This window comes from Triturus cristatus, chromosome 12 (assembly GCF_964204655.1).
Source record: "Triturus cristatus chromosome 12, aTriCri1.1, whole genome shotgun sequence".
Classification (NCBI taxonomy): domain Eukaryota; kingdom Metazoa; phylum Chordata; class Amphibia; order Caudata; family Salamandridae; genus Triturus; species Triturus cristatus.
In genome coordinates this window covers 728,065,896-728,084,521 of record NC_140595.1, presented here as the reverse complement: position 1 = coordinate 728,084,521, position 18,626 = coordinate 728,065,896, and the positions used below count along the sequence as shown (strand labels likewise).

General features: G+C 40.6%; 8 non-coding genes across 8 annotated transcripts; all 8 read right to left on the bottom strand.

Moving 5' to 3' along the window:
* Positions 1-37: 37 nt before the first annotated feature.
* TRNAS-AGA (transfer RNA serine (anticodon AGA)) lies at positions 38-119 on the bottom strand. Its single transcript has one exon. It is a non-coding gene; the product is annotated as a tRNA-Ser (tRNA).
* Positions 120-2,292: 2,173 nt separating this feature from the next.
* On the bottom strand, positions 2,293-2,364 carry TRNAH-GUG (transfer RNA histidin (anticodon GUG)). The gene has a single exon. It is a non-coding gene; the product is annotated as a tRNA-His (tRNA).
* A 1,281-nt stretch (positions 2,365-3,645) lies between these two features.
* TRNAS-AGA (transfer RNA serine (anticodon AGA)) lies at positions 3,646-3,727 on the bottom strand. Its single transcript has one exon. It is a non-coding gene; the product is annotated as a tRNA-Ser (tRNA).
* A 3,526-nt stretch (positions 3,728-7,253) lies between these two features.
* On the bottom strand, positions 7,254-7,335 carry TRNAS-AGA (transfer RNA serine (anticodon AGA)). Its single transcript has one exon. It is a non-coding gene; the product is annotated as a tRNA-Ser (tRNA).
* Positions 7,336-9,508: 2,173 nt separating this feature from the next.
* On the bottom strand, positions 9,509-9,580 carry TRNAH-GUG (transfer RNA histidin (anticodon GUG)). Its single transcript has one exon. It is a non-coding gene; the product is annotated as a tRNA-His (tRNA).
* A 1,281-nt stretch (positions 9,581-10,861) lies between these two features.
* Positions 10,862-10,943, bottom strand: TRNAC-ACA (transfer RNA cysteine (anticodon ACA)). Its single transcript has one exon. It is a non-coding gene; the product is annotated as a tRNA-Cys (tRNA).
* Positions 10,944-14,469: 3,526 nt separating this feature from the next.
* TRNAS-AGA (transfer RNA serine (anticodon AGA)) lies at positions 14,470-14,551 on the bottom strand. Its single transcript has one exon. It is a non-coding gene; the product is annotated as a tRNA-Ser (tRNA).
* Positions 14,552-18,491: 3,940 nt separating this feature from the next.
* Positions 18,492-18,573, bottom strand: TRNAS-AGA (transfer RNA serine (anticodon AGA)). Its single transcript has one exon. It is a non-coding gene; the product is annotated as a tRNA-Ser (tRNA).
* Positions 18,574-18,626: the final 53 nt, after the last annotated feature.

Here is an 18,626-nt window from a genome sequence, read left to right as displayed (position 1 = left end):
TAACTTCTGAAATTGTAGCCCATAATAAAAAGATTCTCGTTGTTGGCAGGATTCGAACCTGCGCGGGGATACCCCAATGGATTTCTAGTCCATCGCCTTAAGCACTCGGCCACAACAACTTACTGTAAGCTGCATGCAGATATTTTGTTTGAAAGTTTTGAAGTTTTCCCACATCAAAGTACTGATATTCTGCAATGCGCTTTTTAAAAACAATGTTTTTTTCATCATGCACGTTCTGTCCTAAAAACAAAAATTGCATGAGTATATCTCTGGATCTGTAAAAGGATACGCTTGCATTCAAACTCTCTTGTGGCACTCAATTTTTTGGACCCTGTTGCACTCTGTTTTTGCGCTGCTTTTAGTCTATGACCCATATTACAGAAGTCAACCATCTCTGAGTATTTGGGACTCCTTTGTAAGTGCCTTATCTTTAATCCTTGAAAAGCTCTATAATAAAGGGGTCTGTCAAAGATTGCTTGAATGGAAGATAAAAGAAGGCCCACTTGTCTCACCAAATGCAGTAGAGAAACCTGATGTTTTACTCATGTTATCCTTAGTTCATTTTTGTTAGACCTGGCATCCTTAAGGTGGCCTACCAGCAACCTTTTTGCTTTTCACCTCACGTTTTGCTGTATCTTTATGTTGGCCTTAGGACTCTAATCACTTTATCACTACTGTGAGAAAGTGGCTCTCTATATACTGTTCCCAAATAGGTACAGTGTGCACAGAGTCCCCAGTCCCCAGAGGTTTGGCAGAGGCTAAAGTTAGATATAACCTTACTCTCTAAAGTGGTAGCTTGCCGAGCAGTAAGGCAGTATCAGAGTACAGTGTAAAACATTTGTTGTACACACTCAGTCAGCAAATGGTCTCACACACTCAAGAACTGAACTCTAGGCCATTGGTTTGCATAAAAAAGATATTGTTGTTTTATTTTAGAACCAACAATAGGTATCAAAATATACTTTCTCAGAATGAGATGCTTTAGTTAAATACTTTGCAATAGGCAATTGACTTTTGCAGGTAATAGTTACAGTTTATTGCAATAGTGAACACAATTTGAATCACAATAACACATTGAGCTCAATGGGAATTTTAAGTTATATGCAATTAATTACTTTCAGGATTACTTTTCTAAATCCAGGACTGGATCCTAGATTCAGTCCTGGGACAGTTCTTGGAAACAAGTGAGTAAATTCGTTTTAGTTACTGTTGTGATTTTTAAGCAATATTTTGCTATTTTAAAAGTTGACACTTAGAAACTTTTGCTGATCAAATTACCAATGTTATCCTATGGAAGGAAATTCACTGAGCAGGTAAGTGGGGTTATGGTTACTTTTTCTAGGTCAGTGTTGGATCCTAGATCCAGCACTACTGTACCACCTGTAAGCAGTTGAGAAACTGCGTTTAAGTTATACAGGCGATTTTTAAGGAATATTTACATGTTTGCAAAATCGACACCACTTAGAAGAATTTCCAAGTGAAACCACTCAATGTTAGCCTATGGAAGAAAAGTGAGTCATCGGCTTTTAGGTAAGTACTCGACTGGCAGAGTTATGGTTCTGGGCATAGACTCAGGGGTCTCCCAGGGGAGTCCCAGCCTACTTGCCAAGCCTTAAACTCCCCTTTTATTACATATAATTTACCCCTAAGGTAGGCCCTAGGTAGTCCTAGGTGCATGATGCTATGTAAGTAAAAAATAAGATATGTACTTTGGTGGTTCGCATGTCCTGTAGGTACCAAACAGTCTATTTCATTTTTCACTACTGTGAGGTCTACCCCTCTCATAGGTTAGCTCCGGGTGTTCCCCAATACTTTTCATTTGGTAATTCCATATCGGAGAGGAGTAGCTTTATTTATTTATTGAAAATCCTACTTACTGGTGAGGTTGGATTTAACTTTACTATTTTAGAAATGCCACTTTTAGAGAGTGAACATTTCTCTGCACTTACTGCTCTATTTGCCTGAAACCTGGCCCCAATACTCGTCTGGATTGGGCTGGGTGACAGCAAAATTTGTGCCTTCCCTCTAGAGAGCCACAACACAGGTCACGCAACTGCACCTGGGGGGTGAGCTCTGCTCCCCCTCCACCCCCAATAGGTTCAAGAATGATAATTTATGTAAGTAAATACATTATAGCTACAGCTTATAATCATGCGAGTTTAAATCATTTGTTGTTAGATGGTTTAAATATTTGAAAGGATCTGTTTTTAATAGACATTTTACAAAAACTACTGGTACATTTGCTAATTCTGTAAAATTAACACCCAACTGCCATGACATTGCCTACCACAATGCCGTGACTCGGATTCGAACCAAGGTTGCTGCGGCCACAACGCAGAGTACTAACCACTATACGATCACGGCGAGCTACTTGGGCTCAACGACAAGCAGTGACATGGAGAATTTAAAATTCGGAACACTCAGGGCTGTTCCTGTGATAGGCTGGATGTATTCATTGCTTCCTCATTCCTCATTCAGAGGCTGCGTCTCCTCAGTGGTTGATAGGCTGAAACCGTTTCCTGGCCGCCTGCTTGTGAAATGCCAGGAGTAAAAGATCACACATTACACTTGCGGACCTGTGATGGGACACCAATGCAGAGAAACCCACCTGGAACAGACCTTCTATTCTGTCTATTAGACCTGCATCTTCCCTGCACCTTTCAAGCCATTTGTATGTGAAGCAAGAAAGAGTTAGAGAGTGATCTATCTACACTTGTATAGGGAGGATGTCGCCGTGAGCTCCTCCCAGCTAATCACACAAACAGCAGAAAAGCAAGATAAATACACAGTTGAGGGGTGGGCTGCATGGTTATGTTTTTGAGTAATTATTGAAACTGACCTCAGTGGCTCATTAGCAGAGCTGCGGCTAATGACTGGTGCCAAATCATGATGAAGCAAGCACCATGGCTCGTAGGGGACCCACAACACGCTTTTCTTAGCTCACTGAATTAAAGTATAAACTTCCACCGTGTGTGAGTGGTAAAGGCTTGTTAATATGGTTCCTTTTCCAATTCAAGTCTGACAACAAGAGGCAGGAACCACGTGGCTTCGGAAGCTCAGGAAAGTAGCCACCAACCACAGAGAAAGAGAGAACTGGCAGTATGAGAGATGGAGAAAACAGAAGCAGGAGCAAGGAGCTCAAATGAGATTGATGGCGTTTAAATAGAGCGCGTAAAGGAACAGTTACACAGCTAAGAAATGGGAAAGACAGACTAGGGAAAAAAACACAGAAAGAGCCTGTAGATGAAATTCTCTTCCTGGGACAGCAGGTTAAGAGAAATTACACATGGAGAGGTTAAGCATGTAACACGGGGGAGAATAAAAAAGAAAATGCAGTTTTATGAAGTGTGTTTGCCAATCCAGCCAGCACTTTTGTTCTATTTCTCTCTTTGCGTCTTTTATTGGTAAAGTAACTTTCAAGTGCATGCGCAGGTATGAATGAGAGAGCAACAGTATAATAATTTGAAGCGTTTACACCAGTGCTAAAGTAGGAATGAGGTGTAGCAAAGACATGAAAGAGGTAGCGATAACAAATATGTCGAGAGGCAATAGTGACACAAAAATAAGCCACCTATTTATAAAACTGAAATGGAAGAAATACTAAAGGTTAACTTCTGAAATTGTAGCCCATAATAAAAAGATTCTCGTTGTTGGCAGGATTCGAACCTGCGCGGGGATACCCCAATGGATTTCTAGTCCATCGCCTTAACCACTCGGCCACAACAACTTACTGTAAGCTGCATGCAAATATTTTGTTTGAAAGTTTTGAAGTTTTCCCACATCAAAGTACTGATATTCTGCAATGCGCTTTTTAAAAACAATGTTTTTTTCATCATGCACGTTCTGTCCTAAAAACAAAAATTGCATGAGTATATCTCTGGATCTGTAAAAGGATACGCTTGCATTCAAACTCTCTTGTGGCACTCAATTTTTTGGACCCTGTTGCACTCTGTTTTTGCGCTGCTTTTAGTCTATGACCCATATTACAGAAGTCAACCATCTCTGAGTATTTGGGACTCCTTTGTAAGTGCCTTATCTTTAATCCTTGAAAAGCTCTATAATAAAGGGGTCTGTCAAAGATTGCTTGAATGGAAGATAAAAGAAGGCCCACTTGTCTCACCAAATGCAGTAGAGAAACCTGATGTTTTACTCATGTTATCCTTAGTTCATTTTTGTTAGACCTGGCATCCTTAAGGTGGCCTACCAGCAACCTTTTTGCTTTTCACCTCACGTTTTGCTGTATCTTTATGTTGGCCTTAGGACTCTAATCACTTTATCACTACTGTGAGAAAGTGGCTCTCTATATACTGTTCCCAAATAGGTACAGTGTGCACAGAGTCCCCAGTCCCCAGAGGTTTGGCAGAGGCTAAAGTTAGATATAACCTTACTCTCTAAAGTGGTAGCTTGCCGAGCAGTAAGGCAGTATCAGAGTACAGTGTAAAACATTTGTTGTACACACTCAGTCAGCAAATGGTCTCACACACTCAAGAACTGAACTCTAGGCCATTGGTTTGCATAAAAAAGATATTGTTGTTTTATTTTAGAACCAACAATAGGTATCAAAATATACTTTCTCAGAATGAGATGCTTTAGTTAAATACTTTGCAATAGGCAATTGACTTTTGCAGGTAATAGTTACAGTTTATTGCAATAGTGAACACAATTTGAATCACAATAACACATTGAGCTCAATGGGAATTTTAAGTTATATGCAATTAATTACTTTCAGGATTACTTTTCTAAATCCAGGACTGGATCCTAGATTCAGTCCTGGGACAGTTCTTGGAAACAAGTGAGTAAATTCGTTTTAGTTACTGTTGTGATTTTTAAGCAATATTTTGCTATTTTAAAAGTTGACACTTAGAAACTTTTGCTGATCAAATTACCAATGTTATCCTATGGAAGGAAATTCACTGAGCAGGTAAGTGGGGTTATGGTTACTTTTTCTAGGTCAGTGTTGGATCCTAGATCCAGCACTACTGTACCACCTGTAAGCAGTTGAGAAACTGCGTTTAAGTTATACAGGCGATTTTTAAGGAATATTTACATGTTTGCAAAATCGACACCACTTAGAAGAATTTCCAAGTGAAACCACTCAATGTTAGCCTATGGAAGAAAAGTGAGTCATCGGCTTTTAGGTAAGTACTCGACTGGCAGAGTTATGGTTCTGGGCATAGACTCAGGGGTCTCCCAGGGGAGTCCCAGCCTACTTGCCAAGCCTTAAACTCCCCTTTTATTACATATAATTTACCCCTAAGGTAGGCCCTAGGTAGTCCTAGGTGCATGATGCTATGTAAGTAAAAAATAAGATATGTACTTTGGTGGTTCGCATGTCCTGTAGGTACCAAACAGTCTATTTCATTTTTCACTACTGTGAGGTCTACCCCTCTCATAGGTTAGCTCCGGGTGTTCCCCAATACTTTTCATTTGGTAATTCCATATCGGAGAGGAGTAGCTTTATTTATTTATTGAAAATCCTACTTACTGGTGAGGTTGGATTTAACTTTACTATTTTAGAAATGCCACTTTTAGAGAGTGAACATTTCTCTGCACTTACTGCTCTATTTGCCTGAAACCTGGCCCCAATACTCGTCTGGATTGGGCTGGGTGACAGCAAAATTTGTGCCTTCCCTCTAGAGAGCCACAACACAGGTCACGCAACTGCACCTGGGGGGTGAGCTCTGCTCCCCCTCCACCCCCAATAGGTTCAAGAATGATAATTTATGTAAGTAAATACATTATAGCTACAGCTTATAATCATGCGAGTTTAAATCATTTGTTGTTAGATGGTTTAAATATTTGAAAGGATCTGTTTTTAATAGACATTTTACAAAAACTACTGGTACATTTGCTAATTCTGTAAAATTAACACCCAACTGCCATGACATTGCCTACCACAATGCCGTGACTCGGATTCGTACCAAGGTTGCTGCGGCCACAACGCAGAGTACTAACCACTATACGATCACGGCGAGCTACTTGGGCTCAACGACAAGCAGTGACATGGAGAATTTAAAATTCGGAACACTCAGGGCTGTTCCTGTGATAGGCTGGATGTATTCATTGCTTCCTCATTCCTCATTCAGAGGCTGCGTCTCCTCAGTGGTTGATAGGCTGAAACCGTTTCCTGGCCGCCTGCTTGTGAAATGCCAGGAGTAAAAGATCACACATTACACTTGCGGACCTGTGATGGGACACCAATGCAGAGAAACCCACCTGGAACAGACCTTCTATTCTGTCTATTAGACCTGCATCTTCCCTGCACCTTTCAAGCCATTTGTATGTGAAGCAAGAAAGAGTTAGAGAGTGATCTATCTACACTTGTATAGGGAGGATGTCGCCGTGAGCTCCTCCCAGCTAATCACACAAACAGCAGAAAAGCAAGATAAATACACAGTTGAGGGGTGGGCTGCATGGTTATGTTTTTGAGTAATTATTGAAACTGACCTCAGTGGCTCATTAGCAGAGCTGCGGCTAATGACTGGTGCCAAATCATGATGAAGCAAGCACCATGGCTCGTAGGGGACCCACAACACGCTTTTCTTAGCTCACTGAATTAAAGTATAAACTTCCACCGTGTGTGAGTGGTAAAGGCTTGTTAATATGGTTCCTTTTCCAATTCAAGTCTGACAACAAGAGGCAGGAACCACGTGGCTTCGGAAGCTCAGGAAAGTAGCCACCAACCACAGAGAAAGAGAGAACTGGCAGTATGAGAGATGGAGAAAACAGAAGCAGGAGCAAGGAGCTCAAATGAGATTGATGGCGTTTAAATAGAGCGCGTAAAGGAACAGTTACACAGCTAAGAAATGGGAAAGACAGACTAGGGAAAAAAACACAGAAAGAGCCTGTAGATGAAATTCTCTTCCTGGGACAGCAGGTTAAGAGAAATTACACATGGAGAGGTTAAGCATGTAACACGGGGGAGAATAAAAAAGAAAATGCAGTTTTATGAAGTGTGTTTGCCAATCCAGCCAGCACTTTTGTTCTATTTCTCTCTTTGCGTCTTTTATTGGTAAAGTAACTTTCAAGTGCATGCGCAGGTATGAATGAGAGAGCAACAGTATAATAATTTGAAGCGTTTACACCAGTGCTAAAGTAGGAATGAGGTGTAGCAAAGACATGAAAGAGGTAGCGATAACAAATATGTCGAGAGGCAATAGTGACACAAAAATAAGCCACCTATTTATAAAACTGAAATGGAAGAAATACTAAAGGTTAACTTCTGAAATTGTAGCCCATAATAAAAAGATTCTCGTTGTTGGCAGGATTCGAACCTGCGCGGGGATACCCCAATGGATTTCTAGTCCATCGCCTTAACCACTCGGCCACAACAACTTACTGTAAGCTGCATGCAAATATTTTGTTTGAAAGTTTTGAAGTTTTCCCACATCAAAGTACTGATATTCTGCAATGCGCTTTTTAAAAACAATGTTTTTTTCATCATGCACGTTCTGTCCTAAAAACAAAAATTGCATGAGTATATCTCTGGATCTGTAAAAGGATACGCTTGCATTCAAACTCTCTTGTGGCACTCAATTTTTTGGACCCTGTTGCACTCTGTTTTTGCGCTGCTTTTAGTCTATGACCCATATTACAGAAGTCAACCATCTCTGAGTATTTGGGACTCCTTTGTAAGTGCCTTATCTTTAATCCTTGAAAAGCTCTATAATAAAGGGGTCTGTCAAAGATTGCTTGAATGGAAGATAAAAGAAGGCCCACTTGTCTCACCAAATGCAGTAGAGAAACCTGATGTTTTACTCATGTTATCCTTAGTTCATTTTTGTTAGACCTGGCATCCTTAAGGTGGCCTACCAGCAACCTTTTTGCTTTTCACCTCACGTTTTGCTGTATCTTTATGTTGGCCTTAGGACTCTAATCACTTTATCACTACTGTGAGAAAGTGGCTCTGTATATACTGTTCCCAAATAGGTACAGTGTGCACAGAGTCCCCAGTCCCCAGAGGTTTGGCAGAGGCTAAAGTTAGATATAACCTTACTCTCTAAAGTGGTAGCTTGCCGAGCAGTAAGGCAGTATCAGAGTACAGTGTAAAACATTTGTTGTACACACTCAGTCAGCAAATGGTCTCACACACTCAAGAACTGAACTCTAGGCCATTGGTTTGCATAAAAAAGATATTGTTGTTTTATTTTAGAACCAACAATAGGTATCAAAATATACTTTCTCAGAATGAGATGCTTTAGTTAAATACTTTGCAATAGGCAATTGACTTTTGCAGGTAATAGTTACAGTTTATTGCAATAGTGAACACAATTTGAATCACAATAACACATTGAGCTCAATGGGAATTTTAAGTTATATGCAATTAATTACTTTCAGGATTACTTTTCTAAATCCAGGACTGGATCCTAGATTCAGTCCTGGGACAGTTCTTGGAAACAAGTGAGTAAATTCGTTTTAGTTACTGTTGTGATTTTTAAGCAATATTTTGCTATTTTAAAAGTTGACACTTAGAAACTTATGCTGATCAAATTACCAATGTTATCCTATGGAAGGAAATTCACTGAGCAGGTAAGTGGGGTTATGGTTACTTTTTCTAGGTCAGTGTTGGATCCTAGATCCAGCACTACTGTACCACCTGTAAGCAGTTGAGAAACTGCGTTTAAGTTATACAGGCGATTTTTAAGGAATATTTACATGTTTGCAAAATCGACACCACTTAGAAGAATTTCCAAGTGAAACCACTCAATGTTAGCCTATGGAAGAAAAGTGAGTCATCGGCTTTTAGGTAAGTACTCGACTGGCAGAGTTATGGTTCTGGGCATAGACTCAGGGGTCTCCCAGGGGAGTCCCAGCCTACTTGCCAAGCCTTAAACTCCCCTTTTATTACATATAATTTACCCCTAAGGTAGGCCCTAGGTAGTCCTAGGTGCATGATGCTATGTAAGTAAAAAATAAGATATGTACTTTGGTGGTTCGCATGTCCTGTAGGTACCAAACAGTCTATTTCATTTTTCACTACTGTGAGGTCTACCCCTCTCATAGGTTAGCTCCGGGTGTTCCCCTATACTTTTCATTTGGTAATTCCATATCGGAGAGGAGTAGCTTTATTTATTTATTGAAAATCCTACTTACTGGTGAGGTTGGATTTAACTTTACTATTTTAGAAATGCCACTTTTAGAGAGTGAACATTTCTCTGCACTTACTGCTCTATTTGCCTGAAACCTGGCCCCAATACTCGTCTGGATTGGGCTGGGTGACAGCAAAATTTGTGCCTTCCCTCTAGAGAGCCACAACACAGGTCACTCAACTGCACCTGGGGGGTGAGCTCTGCTCCCCCTCCACCCCCAATAGGTTCAAGAATGATAATTTATGTAAGTAAATACATTATAGCTACAGCTTATAATCATGCGAGTTTAAATCATTTGTTGTTAGATGGTTTAAATATTTGAAAGGATCTGTTTTTAATAGACATTTTACAAAAACTACTGGTACATTTGCTAATTCTGTAAAATTAACACCCAACTGCCATGACATTGCCAACCACAATGCCGTGACTCGGATTCGAACCGAGGTTGCTGCGGCCACAACGCAGAGTACTAACCACTATACGATCACGGCGAGCTACTTGGGCTCAACGACAAACAGTGACATGGAGAATTTAAAATTCGGAACACTCAGGGCTGTTCCTGTGATAGGCTGGATGTATTCATTGCTTCCTCATTCCTCATTCAGAGGCTGCGTCTCCTCAGTGGTTGATAGGCTGAAACCGTTTCCTGGCCGCCTGCTTGTGAAATGCCAGGAGTAAAAGATCACACATTACACTTGCGGACCTGTGATGGGACACCAATGCAGAGAAACCCACCTGGAACAGACCTTCTATTCTGTCTATTAGACCTGCATCTTCCCTGCACCTTTCAAGCCATTTGTATGTGAAGCAAGAAAGAGTTAGAGAGTGATCCATCTACACTTGTATAGGGAGGATGTCGCCGTGAGCTCCTCCCAGCTAATCACACAAACAGCAGAAAAGCAAGATAAATACACAGTTGAGGGGTGGGCTGCATGGTTATGTTTTTGAGTAATTATTGAAACTGACCTCAGTGGCTCATTAGCAGAGCTGCGGCTAATGACTGGTGCCAAATCATGATGAAGCAAGCACCATGGCTCGTAGGGGACCCACAACACGCTTTTCTTAGCTCACTGAATTAAAGTATAAACTTCCACCGTGTGTGAGTGGTAAAGGCTTGTTAATATGGTTCCTTTTCCAATTCAAGTCTGACAACAAGAGGCAGGAACCACGTGGCTTCGGAAGCTCAGGAAAGTAGCCACCAACCACAGAGAAAGAGAGAACTGGCAGTATGAGAGATGGAGAAAACAGAAGCAGGAGCAAGGAGCTCAAATGAGATTGATGGCGTTTAAATAGAGCGCGTAAATGAACAGTTACACAGCTAAGAAATGGGAAGGACAGACTAGGGAAAAAAACACAGAAAGAGCCTGTAGATGAAATTCTCTTCCTGGGACAGCAGGTTAAGAGAAATTACACATGGAGAGGTTAAGCATGTAACACGGAGGAGAATAAAAAAGAAAATGCAGTTTTATGAAGTGTGTTTGCCAATCCAGCCAGCACTTTTGTTCTATTTCTCTCTTTGCGTCTTTTATTGGTAAAGTAACTTTCAAGTGCATGCGCAGGTATGAATGAGAGAGCAACAGTATAATAATTTGAAGCGTTTACACCAGTGCTAAAGTAGGAATGAGGTGTAGCAAAGACATGAAAGAGGTAGCGATAACAAATATGTCGAGAGGCAATAGTGACACAAAAATAAGCCACCTATTTATAAAACTGAAATGGAAGAAATACTAAAGGTTAACTTCTGAAATTGTAGCCCATAATAAAAAGATTCTCGTTGTTGGCAGGATTCGAACCTGCGCGGGGATACCCCAATGGATTTGTAGTCCATCGCCTTAACCACTCGGCCACAACAACTCACTGTAAGCTGCATGCAAATATTTTGTTTGAAAGTTTTGAAGTTTTCCCACATCAAAGTACTGATATTCTGCAATGCGCTTTTTAAAAACAATGTTTTTTTCATCATGCACGTTCTGTCCTAAAAACAAAAATTGCATGAGTATATCTCTGGATCTGTAAAAGGATACGCTTGCATTCAAACTCTCTTGTGGCACTCAATTTTTTGGACCCTGTTGCACTCTGTTTTTGCGCTGCTTTTAGTCTATGACCCATATTACAGAATTCAACCATCTCTGAGTATTTGGGACTCCTTTGTAAGTGCCTTATCTTTAATCCTTGAAAAGCTCTATAATAAAGGGGTCTGTCAAAGATTGCTTGAATGGAAGATAAAAGAAGGCCCACTTGTCTCACCAAATGCAGTAGAGAAACCTGATGTTTTACTCATGTTATCCTTAGTTCATTTTTGTTAGACCTGGCATCCTTAAGGTGGCCTACCAGCAACCTTTTTGCTTTTCACCTCACGTTTTGCTGTATCTTTATGTTGGCCTTAGGACTCTAATCACTTTATCACTACTGTGAGAAAGTGGCTCTGTATATACTGTTCCCAAATAGGTACAGTGTGCACAGAGTCCCCAGTCCCCAGAGGTTTGGCAGAGGCTAAAGTTAGATATAACCTTACTCTCTAAAGTGGTAGCTTGCCGAGCAGTAAGGCAGTATCAGAGTACAGTGTAAAACATTTGTTGTACACACTCAGTCAGCAAATGGTCTCACACACTCAAGAACTGAACTCTAGGCCATTGGTTTGCATAAAAAAGATATTGTTGTTTTATTTTAGAACCAACAATAGGTATCAAAATATACTTTCTCAGAATGAGATGCTTTAGTTAAATACTTTGCAATAGGCAATTGACTTTTGCAGGTAATAGTTACAGTTTATTGCAATAGTGAACACAATTTGAATCACAATAACACATTGAGCTCAATGGGAATTTTAAGTTATATGCAATTAATTACTTTCAGGATTACTTTTCTAAATCCAGGACTGGATCCTAGATTCAGTCCTGGGACAGTTCTTGGAAACAAGTGAGTAAATTCGTTTTAGTTACTGTTGTGATTTTTAAGCAATATTTTGCTATTTTAAAAGTTGACACTTAGAAACTTTTGCTGATCAAATTACCAATGTTATCCTATGGAAGGAAATTCACTTAGCAGGTAAGTGGGGTTATGGTTACTTTTTCTAGGTCAGTGTTGGATCCTAGATCCAGCACTACTGTACCACCTGTAAGCAGTTGAGAAACTGCGTTTAAGTTATACAGGCGATTTTTAAGGAATATTTACATGTTTGCAAAATCGACACCACTTAGAAGAATTTCCAAGTGAAACCACTCAATGTTAGCCTATGGAAGAAAAGTGAGTCATCGGCTTTTAGGTAAGTACTCGACTGGCAGAGTTATGGTTCTGGGCATAGACTCAGGGGTCTCCCAGGGGAGTCCCAGCCTACTTGCCAAGCCTTAAACTCCCCTTTTATTACATATAATTTACCCCTAAGGTAGGCCCTAGGTAGTCCTAGGTGCATGATGCTATGTAAGTAAAAAATAAGATATGTACTTTGGTGGTTCGCATGTCCTGTAGGTACCAAACAGTCTATTTCATTTTTCACTACTGTGAGGTCTACCCCTCTCATAGGTTAGCTCCGGGTGTTCCCCTATACTTTTCATTTGGTAATTCCATATCGGAGAGGAGTAGCTTTATTTATTTATTGAAAATCCTACTTACTGGTGAGGTTGGATTTAACTTTACTATTTTAGAAATGCCACTTTTAGAGAGTGAACATTTCTCTGCACTTACTGCTCTATTTGCCTGAAACCTGGCCCCAATACTCCTCTGGATTGGGCTGGGTGACAGCAAAATTTGTGCCTTCCCTCTAGAGAGCCACAACACAGGTCACTCAACTGCACCTGGGGGGTGAGCTCTGCTCCCCCTCCACCCCCAATAGGTTCAAGAATGATAATTTATGTAAGTAAATACATTATAGCTACAGCTTATAATCATGCGAGTTTAAATCATTTGTTGTTAGATGGTTTAAATATTTGAAAGGATCTGTTTTTAATAGACATTTTACAAAAACTACTGGTACATTTGCTAATTCTGTAAAATTAACACCCAACTGCCATGACATTGCCAACCACAATGCCGTGACTCAGATTCGAACCGAGGTTGCTGCGGCCACAACGCAGAGTACTAACCACTATACAATCACGGCGAGCTACTTGGGCTCAACGACAAACAGTGACATGGAGAATTTAAAATTCGGAACACTCAGGGCTGTTCCTGTGATAGGCTGGATGTATTCATTGCTTCCTCATTCCTCATTCAGAGGCTGCGTCTCCTCAGTGGTTGATAGGCTGAAACCGTTTCCTGGCCGCCTGCTTGTGAAATGCCAGGAGTAAAAGATCACACATTACACTTGCGGACCTGTGATGGGACACCAATGCAGAGAAACCCACCTGGAACAGACCTTCTATTCTGTCTATTAGACCTGCATCTTCCCTGCACCTTTCAAGCCATTTGTATGTGAAGCAAGAAAGAGTTAGAGAGTGATCCATCTACACTTGTATAGGGAGGATGTCGCCGTGAGCTCCTCCCAGCTAATCACACAAACAGCAGAAAAGCAAGATAAATACACAGTTGAGGGGTGGGCTGCATGGTTATGTTTTTGAGTAATTATTGAAACTGACCTCAGTGGCTCATTAGCAGAGCTGCGGCTAATGACTGGTGCCAAATCATGATGAAGCAAGCACCATGGCTCGTAGGGGACCCACAACACGCTTTTCTTAGCTCACTGAATTAAAGTATAAACTTCCACCGTGTGTGAGTGGTAAAGGCTTGTTAATATGGTTCCTTTTCCAATTCAAGTCTGACAACAAGAGGCAGGAACCACGTGGCTTCGGAAGCTCAGGAAAGTAGCCACCAACCACAGAGAAAGAGAGAACTGGCAGTATGAGAGATGGAGAAAACAGAAGCAGGAGCAAGGAGCTCAAATGAGATTGATGGCGTTTAAATAGAGCGCGTAAAGGAACAGTTACACAGCTAAGAAATGGGAAAGACAGACTAGGGAAAAAAACACAGAAAGAGCCTGTAGATGAAATTCTCTTCCTGGGACAGCAGGTTAAGAGAAATTACACATGGAGAGGTTAAGCATGTAACACGGGGGAGAATAAAAAAGAAAATGCAGTTTTATGAAGTGTGTTTGCCAATCCAGCCAGCACTTTTGTTCTATTTCTCTCTTTGCGTCTTTTATTGGTAAAGTAACTTTCAAGTGCATGCGCAGGTATGAATGAGAGAGCAACAGTATAATAATTTGAAGCGTTTACACCAGTGCTAAAGTAGGAATGAGGTGTAGCAAAGACATGAAAGAGGTAGCGATAACAAATATGTCGAGAGGCAATAGTGACACAAAAATAAGCCACCTATTTATAAAACTGAAATGGAAGAAATACTAAAGGTTAACTTCTGAAATTGTAGCCCATAATAAAAAGATTCTCGTTGTTGGCAGGATTCGAACCTGCGCGGGGATACCCCAATGGATTTCTAGTCCATCGACTTAACCACTCGGCCACAACAACTTACTGTAAGCTGCATGCAAATATTTTGTTTGAAAGTTTTGAAGTTTTCCCACATCAAAGTACTGATATTCTGCAATGCGCTTTTTAAAAACAATGTTTTTTTCATCATGCACGTTCTGTCCTAAAAACAAAAATTGCATGAGTATATATCTGGATCTGTAAAAGGATACGCTTGCATTCAAACTCTCTTGTGGCACTCAATTTTTTGGACCCTGTTGCACTCTGTTTTTGCGCTGCTTTTAGTCTACGACCCATATTACAGAAGTCAACCATCTCTGAGTAATTGGGACTCCTTTGTAAGTGCCTTATCTTTAATCCTTGAAAAGCTCTATAATAAAGGGGTCTGTCAAAGATTGCTTGAATGGAAGATAAAAGAAGGCCCACTTGTCTCACCAAATGCAGTAGAGAAACCTGATGTTTTACTCATGTTATCCTTAGTTCATTTTTGTTAGACCTGGCATCCTTAAGGTGGCCTACCAGCAACCTTTTTGCTTTTCACCTCACGTTTTGCTGTATCTTTATGTTGGCCTTAGGACTCTAATCACTTTATCACTACTGTGAGAAAGTGGCTCTGTATATACTGTTCCCAAATAGGTACAGTGTGCACAGAGTCCCCAGTCCCCAGAGGTTTGGCAGAGGCTAAAGTTAGATATAACCTTACTCTCTAAAGTGGTAGCTTGCCGAGCAGTAAGGCAGTATCAGAGTACAGTGTAAAACATTTGTTGTACACACTCAGTCAGCAAATGGTCTCACACACTCAAGAACTGAACTCTAGGCCATTGGTTTGCATAAAAAAGATATTGTTGTTTTATTTTAGAACCAACAATAGGTATCAAAATATACTTTCTCAGAATGAGATGCTTTAGTTAAATACTTTGCAATAGGCAATTGACTTTGGCAGGTCATAGTTACAGTTTATTGCAATAGGCAACACAATTTGAATCACAATAATACATTGAGCTCAACGGGAATTTTAAGTTATATGCAATTAATTACTTTCAGGATTACTTTTCTAAATCCAGAACTGGATCCTAGATTCAGTCCTGGGACAGTTCTTGGAAACAAGTGAGTACATTCGTTTTAGTAACTGTTGTGATTTTTAAGCAATATTTTGCTATTTTAAAAGTTGACACTTAGAAACTTTTGCTGATCAAATTACCAATGTTATCCTATGGAAGGAAATTCACTTAGCAGGTAAGTGGGGTTATGGTTACTTTTTCTAGGTCAGTGTTGGATCCTAGATCCAGCACTACTGTACCACCTGTAAGCAGTTGAGAAACTGCGTTTAAGTTATACAGGCGATTTTTTTAAGAATATTTACATGTTTGCAAAATCGACACTTGGAAGAAATTTCACAGAAAAACAGTCAATGGTTTCCTATGGAAGAAAATTCAAGTTACGGGTAAAGTACGTTCTCGTTATTTTTGTAATCCAGTGCTGGGCTCCTAGGCTCAGTACTGGGACATCTATCTAAAACAGGTAAACAATTACGTTTTCACAGTTGGTACGATTTTTAAAGAATATTTATAAGTTTCAAAAATCGACACTTAGAACATTTTCAGCAAAAAGCAGGCAATGATATCCCATGGAAGGAAATTCGAGTTACTGGTAAGTACGGTTAAAATTACTTTTCAGGGTCAGTACTGAGCTCCAAGATGCAGCACTGAGGTCTCTCCTGATAACGGGTGAGTAAATCAGAATTCGTTGTCCGGCTGATTTTAGATGAATATTTTAAAGTTCCAAAACTCCACACCACTTAGAAGAATTTCCAAGTGAAACCACTCAATGTTAGCCTATGGAAGAAAAGTGAGTTATCGGCTTTTAGGTAAGTACTCGACTGGCAGAGTTATGGTTCTGGGCATAGACTCAGGGGTCTCCCAGGGGAGTCCCAGCCTACTTGCCAAGCCTTAAACTCCCCTTTTATTACATATAATTTACCCCTAAGGTAGGCCCTAGGTAGTCCTAGGTGCATGATGCTATGTAAGTAAAAAATAAGATATGTACTTTGGTGGTTCGCATGTCCTGTAAGTACCAAACAGTCTATTTCATTTTTCACTACTGTGAGGTCTACCCCTCTCATAGGTTAGCTCTGAGTATTCCCCTATACTTTTTATTTGGTAATTCCATATCGGAGAGGAGTAGCTTTATTTATTTATTGAAAATCCTACTTACTGGTGAGGTTGGATTTAACTTTACTATTTTAGAAATGCCACTTTTAGAGAGTGAATATTTCTCTGCACTTACTGCTCTATTTGCCTGAAACCTGGCCCCGATACACGTCTGGATTGGGCTGGGTGACAGCAAAATTTGTGCCTTCCCTCTAGAGAGCCACAACACAGGTCACTCAACTGCACCTGGGGGGTGAGCTCCGCTCCCCCTCCACCCCCAATAGGTTCAAGAACGATAATTTATGTAAGTAAATACATTATAGCTACAGCTTATAATCATGCGAGTTTAAATCATTTGTTGTTAGATGGTTTAAATATTTGAAAGGATCTGTTTTTAATAGACATTTTACAAAAACTACTGGTACATTTGCTAATTCTGTAAAATTAACACCCAACTGCCATGACATTGCCAACCACAATGCTGTGACTCGGATTCGAACCGAGGTTGCTGCGGCCACAACGCAGAGTACTAACCACTATACGATCACGGCGAGCTACTTGGGCTCAACGACAAACAGTGACATGGAGAATTTATAATTCGGAACACTCAGGCGTGTCCCTGTGATAGGGTGGATGTATTCATTGCTTCCTCATTCCTCATTCAGAGGCTGCGTCTCCTCAGTGGTTGATAGGCTGAAACCGTTTCCTGGCCGCCTGCTTGTGAAATGCCAGGAGTCAAAGATCACACATTACACTTGCGGACCTGTGATGGGACACCAATGCAGAGAAACCCACCTGGAACAGACCTTCTATTCTGTCTATTAGACCTACATCTTCCCTGCACCTTTCAAGCCATTTGTATGTGAAGCAAGAAAGAGTTAGAGAGTGATCCATCTACACTTTTATAGGGAGGATGTCGCCGTGAGCTCCTCCCAGCTAATCACACGAACAGCAGAAAAGCAAGATAAATACACAGTTGAGGGGTGGGCTGCATGGTTATGTTTTTGAGTAATTATTGAAACTGACCTCAGTGGCTCATTAGCAGAGCTGCGGCTAATGACTGGTGCCAAATCATGATGAAGCAAGCACCATGGCTCGTAGGGGACCCACAACACGCTTTTCTTAGCTCACTGAATTAAAGTATAAACTTCCACCGTGTGTGAGTGGTAAAGGCTTGTTAATATGGTTCCTTTTCCAATTCAAGTTTGACAACAAGAGGCAGGAACCACGTGGCTTCGGAAGCTCAGGAAAGTAGCCACCAACCACAGAGAAAGAGAGAACTGGCAGTATGAGAGATGGAGAAAACAGAAGCGGGAGCAAGGAGCTCAAATGAGATTGATGGCATTTAAATAGAGCGCGTAAAGGAACAGTTACACAGCTAAGAAATGGGAAAGACAGACTAGGGAAAAAAACACAGAAAGAGCCTGTAGATGAAATTCTCTTCCTGGGACAGCAGGTTAAGAGAAATTACACATGGAGAGGTTAAGCATGTAACACGGGGGAGAATAAAAAAGAAAATGCAGTTTTATGAAGTGCGTTTGCCAATCCAGCCAGCACTTTTGTTCTATTTCTCTCTTTGCGTCTTTTATTGGTAAAGTAACTTTCAAGTGCATGCGCAGGTATGAATGAGAGAGCAACAGTATAATAATTTGAAGCGTTTACACCAGTGCTAAAGTAGGAATGAGGTGTAGCAAAGACATGAAAGAGGTAGCGATAACAAATATGTGGAGAGGCAATAGTGACACAAAAATAAGCCACCTATTTATAAAACTGAAATGGAAGAAATACTAAAGGTTAACTTCTGAAATTGTAGCCCATAATAAAAAGATTCTCGTTGTTGGCAGGATTCGAACCTGCGCGGGGATACCCCAATGGATTTCTAGTCCATCGCCTTAACCACTCGGCCACAACAACTTACTGTAAGCTGCATGCAAATATTTTGTTTGAAAGTTTTGAAGTTTTCCCAC